This window comes from Lissotriton helveticus, chromosome 5_1, assembly GCF_964261635.1.
Source record: "Lissotriton helveticus chromosome 5_1, aLisHel1.1, whole genome shotgun sequence".
Classification (NCBI taxonomy): domain Eukaryota; kingdom Metazoa; phylum Chordata; class Amphibia; order Caudata; family Salamandridae; genus Lissotriton; species Lissotriton helveticus.
Window position 1 is genome coordinate 1,574,838,749 of NC_136065.1, and position 12,679 is coordinate 1,574,851,427.

Below are 12,679 nucleotides of genomic sequence, written 5' to 3' on the forward strand. Positions count from 1 at the left end.
TAATTCCAAATAGTCAACCACAATTGCTGCAGTTGAGTTAGAAAGTAATGTGCTGCTTCTAGAATGTGTTGTGAACTTGTGACTTACTGGTTCATGAAGGTGTTCTAAATGGGGTTGCGATGGCAACTGTGCTAAGAGAGTAGGGGGGCAAGGGCATTTAACCGACTTTAGTGGTTTACACTCATTATTTATTAAGGAGGGTTTATTTTCTTAGTGGCATGAATGTAACAAATATTAGGGCAGTACAAAGCTAAATATGTTTTTGGACTCCCATAGCTATTTGCAAATTCAAAGGGGCCGCACTGAGGGTTGCAACAAATTTGTGAGTACGCCAAATAAACTCTACCACAGAATGCATGAAAGGGTTAAGAAACACTGACCATTTAGAAGTGGGTTAAGAAAAGTAAAATATGAAAGCAACACTTTGATTTGCTACCTTTGACAGTATCACTGAGAGCAAAGTTAAAAAGGTTGCCATTAATGGTGGCTTTGCGTGAGAGTGGTGTTCCGTTCTTATGGTTTTTTTTTACATTCACACAAAGCCTACAATCTAACTGAGAAAAAAACCTGATCAACCAACTCAATTTACCAGTATGTGAATTATAGTATAGGTTCAAATAAAATATTATTTTAAAGATATGTGTTTGGATGAAGTTAATAAAAGCATGTAGGATATATACAAATGTTTTGTGAATATATGAGAGAATCTGTCATTCTGTGTGTTTGAGTGTTTTTTGGGGTTTATGAATGTGTGTGTGAGTGTCTCTATGGATTTGTGAGTGCATATGTGACTGTCTGACTGTGTGTGTGTGCATTGTTTTACTGCATAGTGCCTTTGGCTCCTTCCCTGGTGCCAAACTTGTGCCCGCCCACATGCTACATGTTACACACTAACAGCCGCGGTCGGTGCAGGTAACAGCAGTGGAGCGGTGGGGCCATGTAAGGGGAGATTCTGGGGGAAGATGCAGAGGGAAATTAATTATTTATTTAATTTTCCCTGGGCGTTGTGCCTCGGAATCCCCCCTTACTTGACCCCACAGTTCCACCGCTTTTGCTACCACCGACCGCTGCTGAACACTGATATGGTTGGATGATTGGCTAGCACACTGAGGTTGGATCGGGAATCTTCGTTGGTTTATAGTAGAGCTGCTGTGTGGGGGGGTCCTGTCGCCCCACTCCTCTGGTGCCGCTTTGGTGTCGCTTTGGGTGTTGCTCCAGGACCTTTGGACCTCCCAGCAAAAAGGCCCATATATCCTCCTGTAGTCTCAGCAGCTGAGCTGATGACCTAGGAACCTTTGCCCACCAGACTCTACCAATACCATCACTGTGCCCTAATCACATGGGAGCCAGGTGAGTGCTGGTGTAGGGTGTGGACAGCTGTTAGGTAAGCCATTGGGCTTAGAGTTGGTGATGGGACATGGCAAGCTGCAGCAAACCCAAACACATTTATTTACAACAAGGGGTGGTGATGGACAGAGTCTCTGAATTAAGCAGAGTACTCTCACCCAGTCAAGAGATCAGGGCTAAATCCAACACCGTTTTTTAGCTCATTGCACCATCCCAGTTTCAGAACCTGGCTGTATGCAAATTAGTCTGTCCCTGGCCCAGTGCATCATGGGAACAGGGCAGACCAGACTACAAAAGCCAATTCTTACACTGGGAAGGAAACAAGCTTCCGGGGACCGGTTTCTGGCATTTCAGCCGTCTTCGGCCCGGCTTGCTTGAATCCTGATGGTGCAATGAGCAAGGGACTCACATCTGAGTATACCCTTCCACGCTTAGGGTGGACAACATTATTTACAACAAGGGGTGGTGATGGACAGAGTCTCTGAATTAAGCAGAGTACTCTCACCCAGTCAAGAGATCAGGGCTAAATCCAACACCGTTTTTTAGCTCATTGCACCATCCCATTTTCAGAACCTGGCTGTATGCAAATTAGTCTGTCCCTGGCCCAGTGCATCATGGGAACAGGGCAGACCAGACTACAAAAGCCAATTCTTACACTGGGAAGGAAACAAGCTTCCGGGGACCGGTTTCTGGCATTTCAGCCGTCTTCGGCCCGGCTTGCTTGAATCCTGATGGTGCAATGAGCAAGGGACTCACATCTGAGTATACCCTTCCACGCTTAGGGTGGACAAAATTATTTACAACAAGGGGTGGTGATGGACAGAGTCTCTGAATTAAGCAGAGTACTCTCACCCAGTCAAGAGATCAGGGCTAAATCCAACACCGTTTTTTAGCTCATTGCACCATCCCAGTTTCAGAACCTGGCTGTATGCAAATTAGTCTGTCCCTGGCCCAGTGCATCATGGGAACAGGGCAGACCAGACTACAAAAGCCAATTCTTACACTGGGAAGGAAACAAGCTTCCGGGGACCGGTTTCTGGCATTTCAGCCGTCTTCGGCCCGGCTTGCTTGAATCCTGATGGTGCAATGAGCAAGGGACTCACATCTGAGTATACCCTTCCAGGCTTAGGGTGGACAAAATTATTTACAACAAGGGGTGGTGATGGACAGAGTCTCTGAATTAAGCAGAGTACTCTCACCCAGTCAAGAGATCAGGGCTAAATCCAACACCGTTTTTTAGCTCATTGCACCATCCCAGTTTCAGAACCTGGCTGTATGCAAATTAGTCTGTCCCTGGCCCAGTGCATCATGGGAACAGGGCAGACCAGACTACAAAAGCCAATTCTTACACTGGGAAGGAAACAAGCTTCCGGGGACCGGTTTCTGGCATTTCAGCCGTCTTCGGCCCGGCTTGCTTGAATCCTGATGGTGCAATGAGCAAACCCAAACACAGCAAGGAACTCCCTGTGTGCCCTGTGTGGCCGTGGCAAGGTGCACTCTAGCCCTGAACACTTTGGGAGCACGACCCATTTGTGAGCACCAACGGACACCAGAGTGACTTGGAGCCCTGAGCCAGTGGTACACAGGCACTCACCAAAGCACTTCTACAGTCCACTCTGTGCTGCTTTTCTGTGTGTGGGTGGAGGTGGACGCCATCACTATGATGATGATATGAGATGTATATAGTTAGGCTGTCCGTAATTCGGTTTAACCCGATTGTAAACGACAATACCCTAACGACTGAAAATCAGCTGCCTCGGATTAAACCGAGTATCACTGATTTTTTACATTTGTTGTACTGCTTGGCCACTTGAGGGAGCCAAAGCAGTGCAAACATACTGAAACTGTACTGAAAACTGCAATTTAGAACTTAGACGCAATGTGAGTCACCCTCATTAAATTAGGGGAGACACATTAGTTTGGCAAGGTTGGTGGGCGGGTTAGGTCCTCTTTTAATTGCTTTCCGGACTTCAGCCCCACACCTCTTGCCACACTGCAGAAGACGACGATCTCCAGTGCACCAAGACACAGCAGGCAAGTTCGGCAATGGAGCTGAATTCTTACATTTTGTCATCACGCTCCCTCTGCCCGCAGATCTGTAGAACAATGCGCAGACTGCCAGATAGTGAGCCAGTTCATTCGACTCTACTTTAAGGAGGGCCTAGCATGGTCAAACGCTGAATATTTTGTGTAGTTTTATATAGCGTAATCTCGGCCCAAAGGTATATGATTTACATGTGTGCCAATTACAAAACTTAAAATCAAATGATTGTTTATATAAAACCTTGGCGGAGAGCAGTGAAATGAATGCTCCAGGAGAGAGCAGAAATTACGGAACCAGAATACAGAGGAGACAGTAATCAGACGCACGAAAGGTACATGTAGCGAGGACTACACCTTTTAAAAAAGATGGAACATGGAATGCATGTATCTATGTTAGGAAATGTTCGGGGATTGAAGTAAGATGCAAAGAAAAAATTAAAGCCTTAGGAACTCTGGCGGAGCCGTGACCCCAGATCTTAAACGTGCTGATAGCTATTATAAAGAAAGGTCTATCAGGTGCGCAACGCCCACTGGTGTCAAAGGGCTTCAGCCCCCCCCTTCGTGTGTGTCAGCCCGGGCTCAGACTGCTCCCGGGCACACACTCAGCCGCACCGAGCACTTCACAGGTCTTTAAAAGACCATTTTCAAGTTAATGTGGCTGTGTTGTTGTTTCACCCCTTCTAAGACCCCCTGCAACACAACTGTGCCTAATGCTTTAAGATTCAGCCCCTCCCGCCCCCGAAATTTTTTCTTAGCTCCCCCCCTGAAATTTAGGCTCTACTTGCACCTCTGAGTACTATATTAGAATGAACGATGGAGCGCACAGGGAAGGTTTTCTGTTGGGGGTGCTGGTTACCAATCTTGTTCAATGAAACCTGGATGCCAGGTGTATCTCGTTTATAACCTGTCTGCCCTTCTAGGTAGGGGGCTCTGTCAAAGCTAACAGGGTAGGTTCAATGATGCTGCGGCACCGAACACACAACTTAACCACACCAGTAAACGTCTACCTGTGGTCGCCAACTAAAGAAGGGTTGTTACTTGTTACTAAAAGCAAGAGGAAACAGTCCTCTCTATTTTTCTCTCTAAGAAAAGTGGCATCACAGCGAGGCCTTACCAGAGGCGCCCCCTGCCACTTCCCCACCAAAAAAGACACTGGGGCCGAGGAGACAATACCTGGCCCCAGCGAGGCTCATGCATATTTCTTCCTCCTCACCCTGAATGTGGTGGTCTGCCAGGGAGGCTTCAGGGGGAAAATACTGCTGATGGGTCAGTGCGACACATGGGTCCAACGTGTGATTGGCCCAAGGGCTAGAGCAACACCTGGCCCCCACAACCTGGTTCAGGTGGGGGGCGGTGTGAAAGCACACTTCATCTGCCCCCTCCCGCCACCCCCTAGGGATGCTGCTGAACTCTCCCTGCGCCCCCACCTCCTCAGTTTGACAGCACTGTGCACAATAAAAAAGATGATTCCTTTTATAGCCTTAGCAGGTGGATTAACAATGGATTCAAGTGGTTTAAGAGGTCCTTTATTAATTCTGCAAATTTCTTTTCCATACTTTGTGCAGTGGGAGTCTCTTTTTGTCTTAAACCACTTTAGGTGGATGTCCTGAAGATCTGACTGTGATTTGGGCCTTCTCAATCGATGGTGGACACTCCTGTTTTAGCAGATGCTGACTGTCAATTATTTTGCATCTGGAGCATTACTGAGTCTTTGCTTCCATATTTGGTACTGGGTTGGTATTGCTGTTCGCAGTGGGTGACATTTTGACCCCAGTAACTGGCCGATTTTCTGTAGAAACAGTTCTGCACCCACTCTAATTTCTAAACTAGATAGTTCACCTAACGTTGTAGCCCCAGCCTCTCTGTGACATATTATACATATATATATATATCTATATATATCTATATAGATATATATATATATATATATATATATATATATATATATATATATATATATATATATGTTTAAGCAATTAGCCCTTGAGCTTCAGGAAGTCACCCCACACTGTTTCGCCATCCGGCTTGCTTGGCCTCGATGCAGCTCTCATGGCCTTTCTCCTTTATAATAATTCAAGTTCATCCGACGCGTTTCGAGGCCAATAACGCCTCTTCTTCTTGGGATTGCACACAAAGAATGCCGTTTTCACCTTCTAATTCGAATTTCTTTTTGTTCGAATTTCTCCTCCCTCAGTGGGCGTGGCTGTTGATATCACCCATCAGCATGCTGGTAGGTGTAGTTCCTGAAGGTGAAAATAGTTTGTTATAATCCTTAAGTAGGTGCATAACTTTGTGTACTATTTTATCAACATTAAAACCTTGAGTAGGCAGAAGAATAAGGATATAGAGCTGCTGTTCAAATAAACAGTGTCCTGCAAAGCCAAGAATCAGTGCCTCGGCGCAACTTCCCCGCATGCTCTGCTTCCGTCTGCATGTGGAGAATGGTGCTCTTCCCCACGGCCAAGGACAGCCGTGTATGTAATATGTTTAAGCAATTAGCCCTTGAGCTTCAGGAAGTCACCCCACACTGTTTCGCCATCCGGCTTGCTTGGCCTCGATGCAGCTCTCATGGCCTTTCTCCTTAATAATAATTCAAGTTCATCCGACGCGTTTCGAGGCCAATAACGCCTCTTCTTCTTGGGATTGCACACAAAGAATGCCGTTTTCACCTTCTCATTCGAATTTCTTTTTGTTCGAATTTCTCCTCCCTCAGTGGGCGTGGCTGTTGATATCACCCATCAGCATGCTGGTAGGTGTAGTTCCTGAAGGTGAAAATAGTTTGTTATAATCCTTAAGTAGGTGCATAACTTCGTGTACTATTTTATCAACATTAAAACCTTGAGTAGGCAGAAGAATAAGGATATAGAGCTGCTGTTCAAATAAACAGTGTCCTGCAAAGCCAAGAATCAGTGCCTCGGCGCAACTTCCCCGCATGCTCTGCTTCCGTCTGCATGTGGAGAATGGTGCTCTTCCCCACGGCCAAGGACAGCCGTGTATGTAATATGTTTAAGCAATTAGCCCTTGAGCTTCAGGAAGTCACCCCACACTGTTTCGCCATCCGGCTTGCATGGCCTCGATGCAGCTCTCATGGCCTTTCTCCTTTATAATAATTCAAGTTCATCCGACGCGTTTCGAGGCCAATAACGCCTCTTCTTCTTGGGATTGCACACAAAGAATGCCGTTTTCACCTTCTAATTCGAATTTCTTTCTGTTCGAATTTCTCCTCCCTCAGTGGGCGTGGCTGTTGATATCACCCATCAGCATGCTGGTAGGTGTAGTTCCTGAAGGTGAAAGTAGTTTGTTATAATCCTTAAGTAGGTGCATAACTTCGTGTACTATTTTATCAACATTAAAACCTTGAGTAGGCAGAAGAATAAGGATATAGAGCTGCTGTTCAAATAAACAGTGTCCTGCAAAGCCAAGAATCAGTGCCTCGGCGCAACTTCCCCGCATGCTCTGCTTCCGTCTGCATGTGGAGAATGGTCCTCTTCTCCACGGCCAAGGACAGCCGTGTATGTAATATGTTTAAGCAATTAGCCCTTGAGCTTCAGGGAGTCACCCCACACTGTTTCGCCATCCGGCTTGCTTGGCCTCGATGCAGCTCTCATGGCCTTTCTCCTTTATAATAATTCAAGTTCATCCGACGCGTTTCGAGGCCAATAACGCCTCTTCTTCTTGGGATTGCACACAAAGAATGCCGTTTTCACCTTCTAATTCGAATTTCTTTTTGTTCGAATTTCTCCTCCCTCAGTGGGCGTGGCTGTTGATATCACCCATCAGCATGCTGGTAGGTGTAGTTCCTGAAGGTGAAAATAGTTTGTTATAATCCTTAAGTAGGTGCATAACTTCGTGTACTATTTTATCAACATTAAAACCTTGAGTAGGCAGAAGAATAAGGATACAGAGCTGCTGTTCAAATAAACAGTGTCCTGCAAAGCCAAGAATCAGTGCCTCGGCGCAACTTCCCCGCATGCTCTGCTTCCGTCTGCATGTGGAGAATGGTGCTCTTCCCCACGGCCAAGGACAGCCGTGTATGTAATATGTTTAAGCAATTAGCCCTTGAGCTTCAGGAAGTCTCCCCACACTGTTTCGCCATCCGGCTTGCTTGGCCTCGATGCAGCTCTCATGGCCTTTCTCCTTTATAATAATTCAAGTTCATCCGAAGCGTTTCGAGGCCAATAACGCCTCTTCTTCTTGGGATTGCACACAAAGAATGCCGTTTTCACCTTCTAATTCGAATTTCTTTTTGTTCGAATTGCTCCTCCCTCAGTGGGCGTGGCTGTTGATATCACCCATCAGCATGCTGGTAGGTGTAGTTCCTGAAGGTGAAAATAGTTTTTTATAATCCTTAAGTAGGTACATAACTTCGTGTACTATTTTATCAACATTAAAACCTTGAGTAGGCAGAAGAATAAGGATATAGAGCTGCTGTTCAAATAAACAGTGTCCTGCAAAGCCAAGAATCAGTGCCTCGGCGCAACTTCCCCGCATGCTCTGCTTCCGTCTGCATGTGGAGAATGGTGCTCTTCCCCACGGCCAAGGACAGCCGTGTATGTAATATGTTTAAGCAATTAGCCCTTGAGCTTCAGGAAGTCACCCCACACTGTTTCGCCATCCGGCTTGCTTGGCCTCGATGCAGCTCTCATGGACTTTCTCCTTTATAATAAATCAAGTTCATCCGACGCGTTTCGAGGCCAATAACACCTCTTCTTCTTGGGATTGCACACAAAGAATGCCGTTTTCACCTTCTAATTCGAATTTCTTATTGTTCGAATTTCTCCTCCCTCAGTGGGCGTGGCTGTTGATATCACCCATCAGCATGCTGGTAGGTGTAGTTCCTGAAGGTGAAAATAGTTTTTTATAATCCTTAAGTAGGTGCATAACTTCGTGTACTATTTTATCAACATTAAAACCTTGAGTAGGCAGAAGAATAAGGATATAGAGCTGCTGTTCAAATAAACAGTGTCCTGCAAAGCCAAGAATCAGTGCTTCGGCGCAACTTCCCCGCATGCTCTGCTTCCGTCTGCATGTGGAGAATGGTGCTCTTCCCCACGGCCAAGGACAGCCGTGTATGTAATATGTTTAAGCAATTAGCCCTTGAGCTTCAGGAAGTCACCCCACACTGTTTCGCCATCCGGCTTGCTTGGCCTCGATGCAGCTCTCATGGCCTTTCTCCTTTATAATAAATCAAGTTCATCCGACGCGTTTCGAGGCCAATAACACCTCTTCTTCTTGGGATTGCACACAAAGAATGCCGTTTTCACCTTCTAATTCGAATTTCTTTTTGTTCGAATTTCTCCTCCCTCAGTGGGCGTGGCTGTTGATATCACCCATCAGCATGCTGGTAGGTGTAGTTCCTGAAGGTGAAAATAGTTTGTTATAATCCTTAAGTAGGTGCATAACTTTGTGTACTATTTTATCAACATTAAAACCTTGAGTAGGCAGAAGAATAAGGATATAGAGCTGCTGTTCAAATAAACAGTGTCCTGCAAAGCCAAGAATCAGTGCCTCGGCGAAACTTCCCCGCATGCTCTGCTTCCGTCTGCATGTGGAGAATGGTGCTCTTCCCCACGGCCAAGGACAGCCGTGTATGTAATATGTTTAAGCAATTAGCCCTTGAGCTTCAGGAAGTCACCCCACACTGTTTCGCCATCCGGCTTGCTTGGCCTCGATGCAGCTCTCATGGCCTTTCTCCTTTATAATAATTCAAGTTCATCCGACGCGTTTCGAGGCCAATAACGCCTCTTCTTCTTGGGATTGCACACAAAGAATGCCGTTTTCACCTTCTAATTCGAATTTCTTTTTGTTTCAATTTCTGCTCCCTCAGTGGGCGTGGCTGTTGATATCACCCAACAGCATGCTGGTAGGTGTAGTTCCTGAAGGTGAAAATAGTTTGTTATAATCCTTAAGTAGGTGCATAACTTCGTGTACTATTTTATCAACATTAAAACCTTGAGTAGGCAGAAGAATAAGGATATAGAGCTGCTGTTCAAATAAACAGTGTCCTGCAAAGCCAAGAATCAGTGCCTCGGCGCAACTTCCCCGCATGCTCTGCTTCCGTCTGCATGTGGAGAATGGTGCTCTTCCCCACGGCCAAGGACAGCCGTGTATGTAATATGTTTAAGCAATTAGCCCTTGAGCTTCAGGAAGTCACCCCACACTGTTTCGCCATCCGGCTTGCTTGGCCTCGATGCAGCTCTCATGGCCTTTCTCCTTTATAATAATTCAAGTTCATCCGAAGCGTTTTGAGGCCAATAACGCCTCTTCTTCTTGGGATTGCACACAAAGAATGCCGTTTTCACCTTCTAATTCGAATTTCTTTTTGTTCGAATTTCTCCTCCCTCAGTGGGCGTGGCTGTTGATATCACCCATCAGCATGCTGGTAGGTGTAGTTCCTGAAGGTGAAAATAGTTTTTTATAATCCTTAAGTAGGTGCATAACTTCGTGTACTATTTTACTCAACATTAAAACCTTGAGCAGGCAGAAGAATAAGGATATAGAGCTGCTGTTCAAATAAACAGTGTCCTGCAAAGCCAAGAATCAGTGCCTCGGCGCAACTTCCCCGCATGCTCTGCTTCCGTCTGCATGTGGAGAGTGGTGCTCTTCCCCACAGCCAAGGACAGCCGTGTATGTAATATGTTTAAGCAATTAGCCCTTGAGCTTCAGGAAGTCACCCCACACTGTTTCGCCATCCGGCTTGCTTGGCCTCGATGCAGCTCTCATGGCCTTTCTCCTTTATAATAAATCAAGTTCATCCGACGCGTTTTGAGGCCAATAACACCTCTTCTTCTTGGGATTGCACACAAAGAATGCCGTTTTCACCTTCTAATTCGAATTTCTTTTTGTTCGAATTTCTCCTCCCTCAGTGGGCGTGGCTGTTGATATCACCCATCAGCATGCTGGTAGGTGTAGTTCCTGAAGGTGAAAATAGTTTTTTATAATCCTTAAGTAGGTGCATAACTTCGTGTACTATTTTATCAACATTAAAACCTTGAGTAGGCAGAAGAATAAGGATATAGAGCTGCTGTTCAAATAAACAGTGTCCTGCAAAGCCAAGAATCAGTGCCTCGGCGCAACTTCCCCGCATGCTCTGCTTCCGTCTGCATGTAGAGAATGGTGCTCTTCCCCACGGCCAAGGACAGCCGTGTATGTAATATGTTTAAGCAATTAGCCCTTGAGCTTCAGGAAGTCACCCCACACTGTTTCGCCATCCGGCTTGCTTGGCCTCGATGCAGCTCTCATGGCCTTTCTCCTTTATAATAATTCAAGTACATCCGACGCGTTTCGAGGCCAATAACGCCTCTTCTTCTTGGGATTGCACACAAAGAATGCCGTTTTCACCTTCTAATTCGAATTTCTTTTTGTTCGAATTTCTCCTCCCTCAGTGGGCGTGGCTGTTGATATCACCCATCAGCATGCTGGTAGGTGTATTTCCTGAAGGTGAAAATAGTTTGTTATAATCCTTAAGTAGGTGCATAACTTCGTGTACTATTTTATCAACATTAAAACCTTGAGTAGGCAGAAGAATAAGGATATAGAGCTGCTGTTCAAATAAACAGTGTCCTGCAAAGCCAAGAATCAGTGCCTCGGCGCAACTTCCCCGCATGCTCTGCTTCCGTCTGCATGTGGAGAATGGTGCTCTTCCCCATGGCAACCGTTTACAGAAATTTTGCTTAGTGATGATGCCAAAGGCAAGAAATGTGAAGATCTTCGGTCACATATTGATAGTGATATGAAAAAAGTGCATTCTTCTGCATTTCTTAGATTTTTATAGGAAAACATGACTGTTGCCTAACAAGTGTTCAGAGTAATTGGTGTAGATGTGAAACATCTCCTTGAGAGTAGGCTGGGCTACACTTTTAGTGACCTTGGCACTGCAACATGTTCCATGCTAGACTGCTTGCCACTTGGTAAACAAAGAAATGCTGAGGATCAATTCAGGAAGTTTTATTTTACAACGCATGAGAAACGGCTTGCAATGATGCATAGAAATGTCCCTTTACCAACCATGGCATTTGAAGTCAACGAATCCTCACTGTGGTAGTCTGCACAAGTTCTAGATCACTTCCTTAACAATGGAATTTTCTCTGGACTTTGTAAAGTACTGCCTCATTTTTTACAGCGTCGTTAACTCTGAGGGCATATGTGCCCAGTACACCGCATATGTTGCAGAACCTGTCCCAGAGAATTATAATCTTCAGTTGCACCAGTATTGGCATGGAAAGCTATGTCAGCGGCCAGTGTTAGCAAATTGTGTATTGGCTTGTTTTGGGTTGCCTGTCTTAAGTACCAGTGTTGAGAGGGCTATTTCACAGTTAAAAGTTTACATGGGAAGGAAAGAGTGGGCATGCATGACCAAAGACTCACTAAAGAAGTAGTGTGTGGTGTACTACAATAAGTTAGATTTTTTTAAATGTATTTGGGTTGCCTGTTCACTGTACATACACTGTGTATATACCATGCACTGTCAGAGCAGAGAGCAAGTCATAATAAAATGAAAATATTCCATAAAACCAGGAAAAACACTGTTTTTGTTGTTCCTAATGGCGCGAAAATATGTAACAACTGACAACCACTGTTTTCTTAAAGTATTGAAGTCACGGGAAAACACTGAAAAAACCCCACCAGAATTTGCCAAAAATAGAAACTGAAAACAGGAAAGCGTATATATTGTGCACAACTACACAAGTGAGTGTCTCTGTGCTGACTTCAAGGCTATCTGCACCTTCCATTTTTTTCTTAAATATTGATGTTGCAGCTGTTAGGCGTAACTCCAGAGGAGGTTTGTTCCAGGCAACTGACCCAAGATAGGAGAAAGACCTGCCTCCAATTCTCGCTTGGTGAATCTGTGGGATCTTTGTCAGCCAACTGGTGGATGATCGGCGACTTCTAGAAGGAGCGTACTCTTTAATTCTTTCTCTGAGATAGCTTGGCCTGCAGTGCTTTGTGAGCAAGGACAAGTGTTTTGAAAAAAATCCTCTTAAATTGGGAACCAAAGAAGAGTCCTCAAATAAGAGGAAATATGAGATTGTAGTGTAGTTCCTATATTCCCAATAGGCTCTGCGCATTGGAATAATATAAACAGCAGTGTAGACATAGGACTGAGGTCGACTAGGTCTCTACTGAGTATATTAGACTCAATTAGTTTTGCCAGCTAGCTCAGAGGTCACTAGAAACTTTCTCGAATGTTCAAGAAGGAGTTAACTTTCCTGATTAGACAAGAAGGGATTAGCTTCTGACAACCATAAAACATGACAACTTTGCTCCCTCAGAATAAGAGTGTATCTCT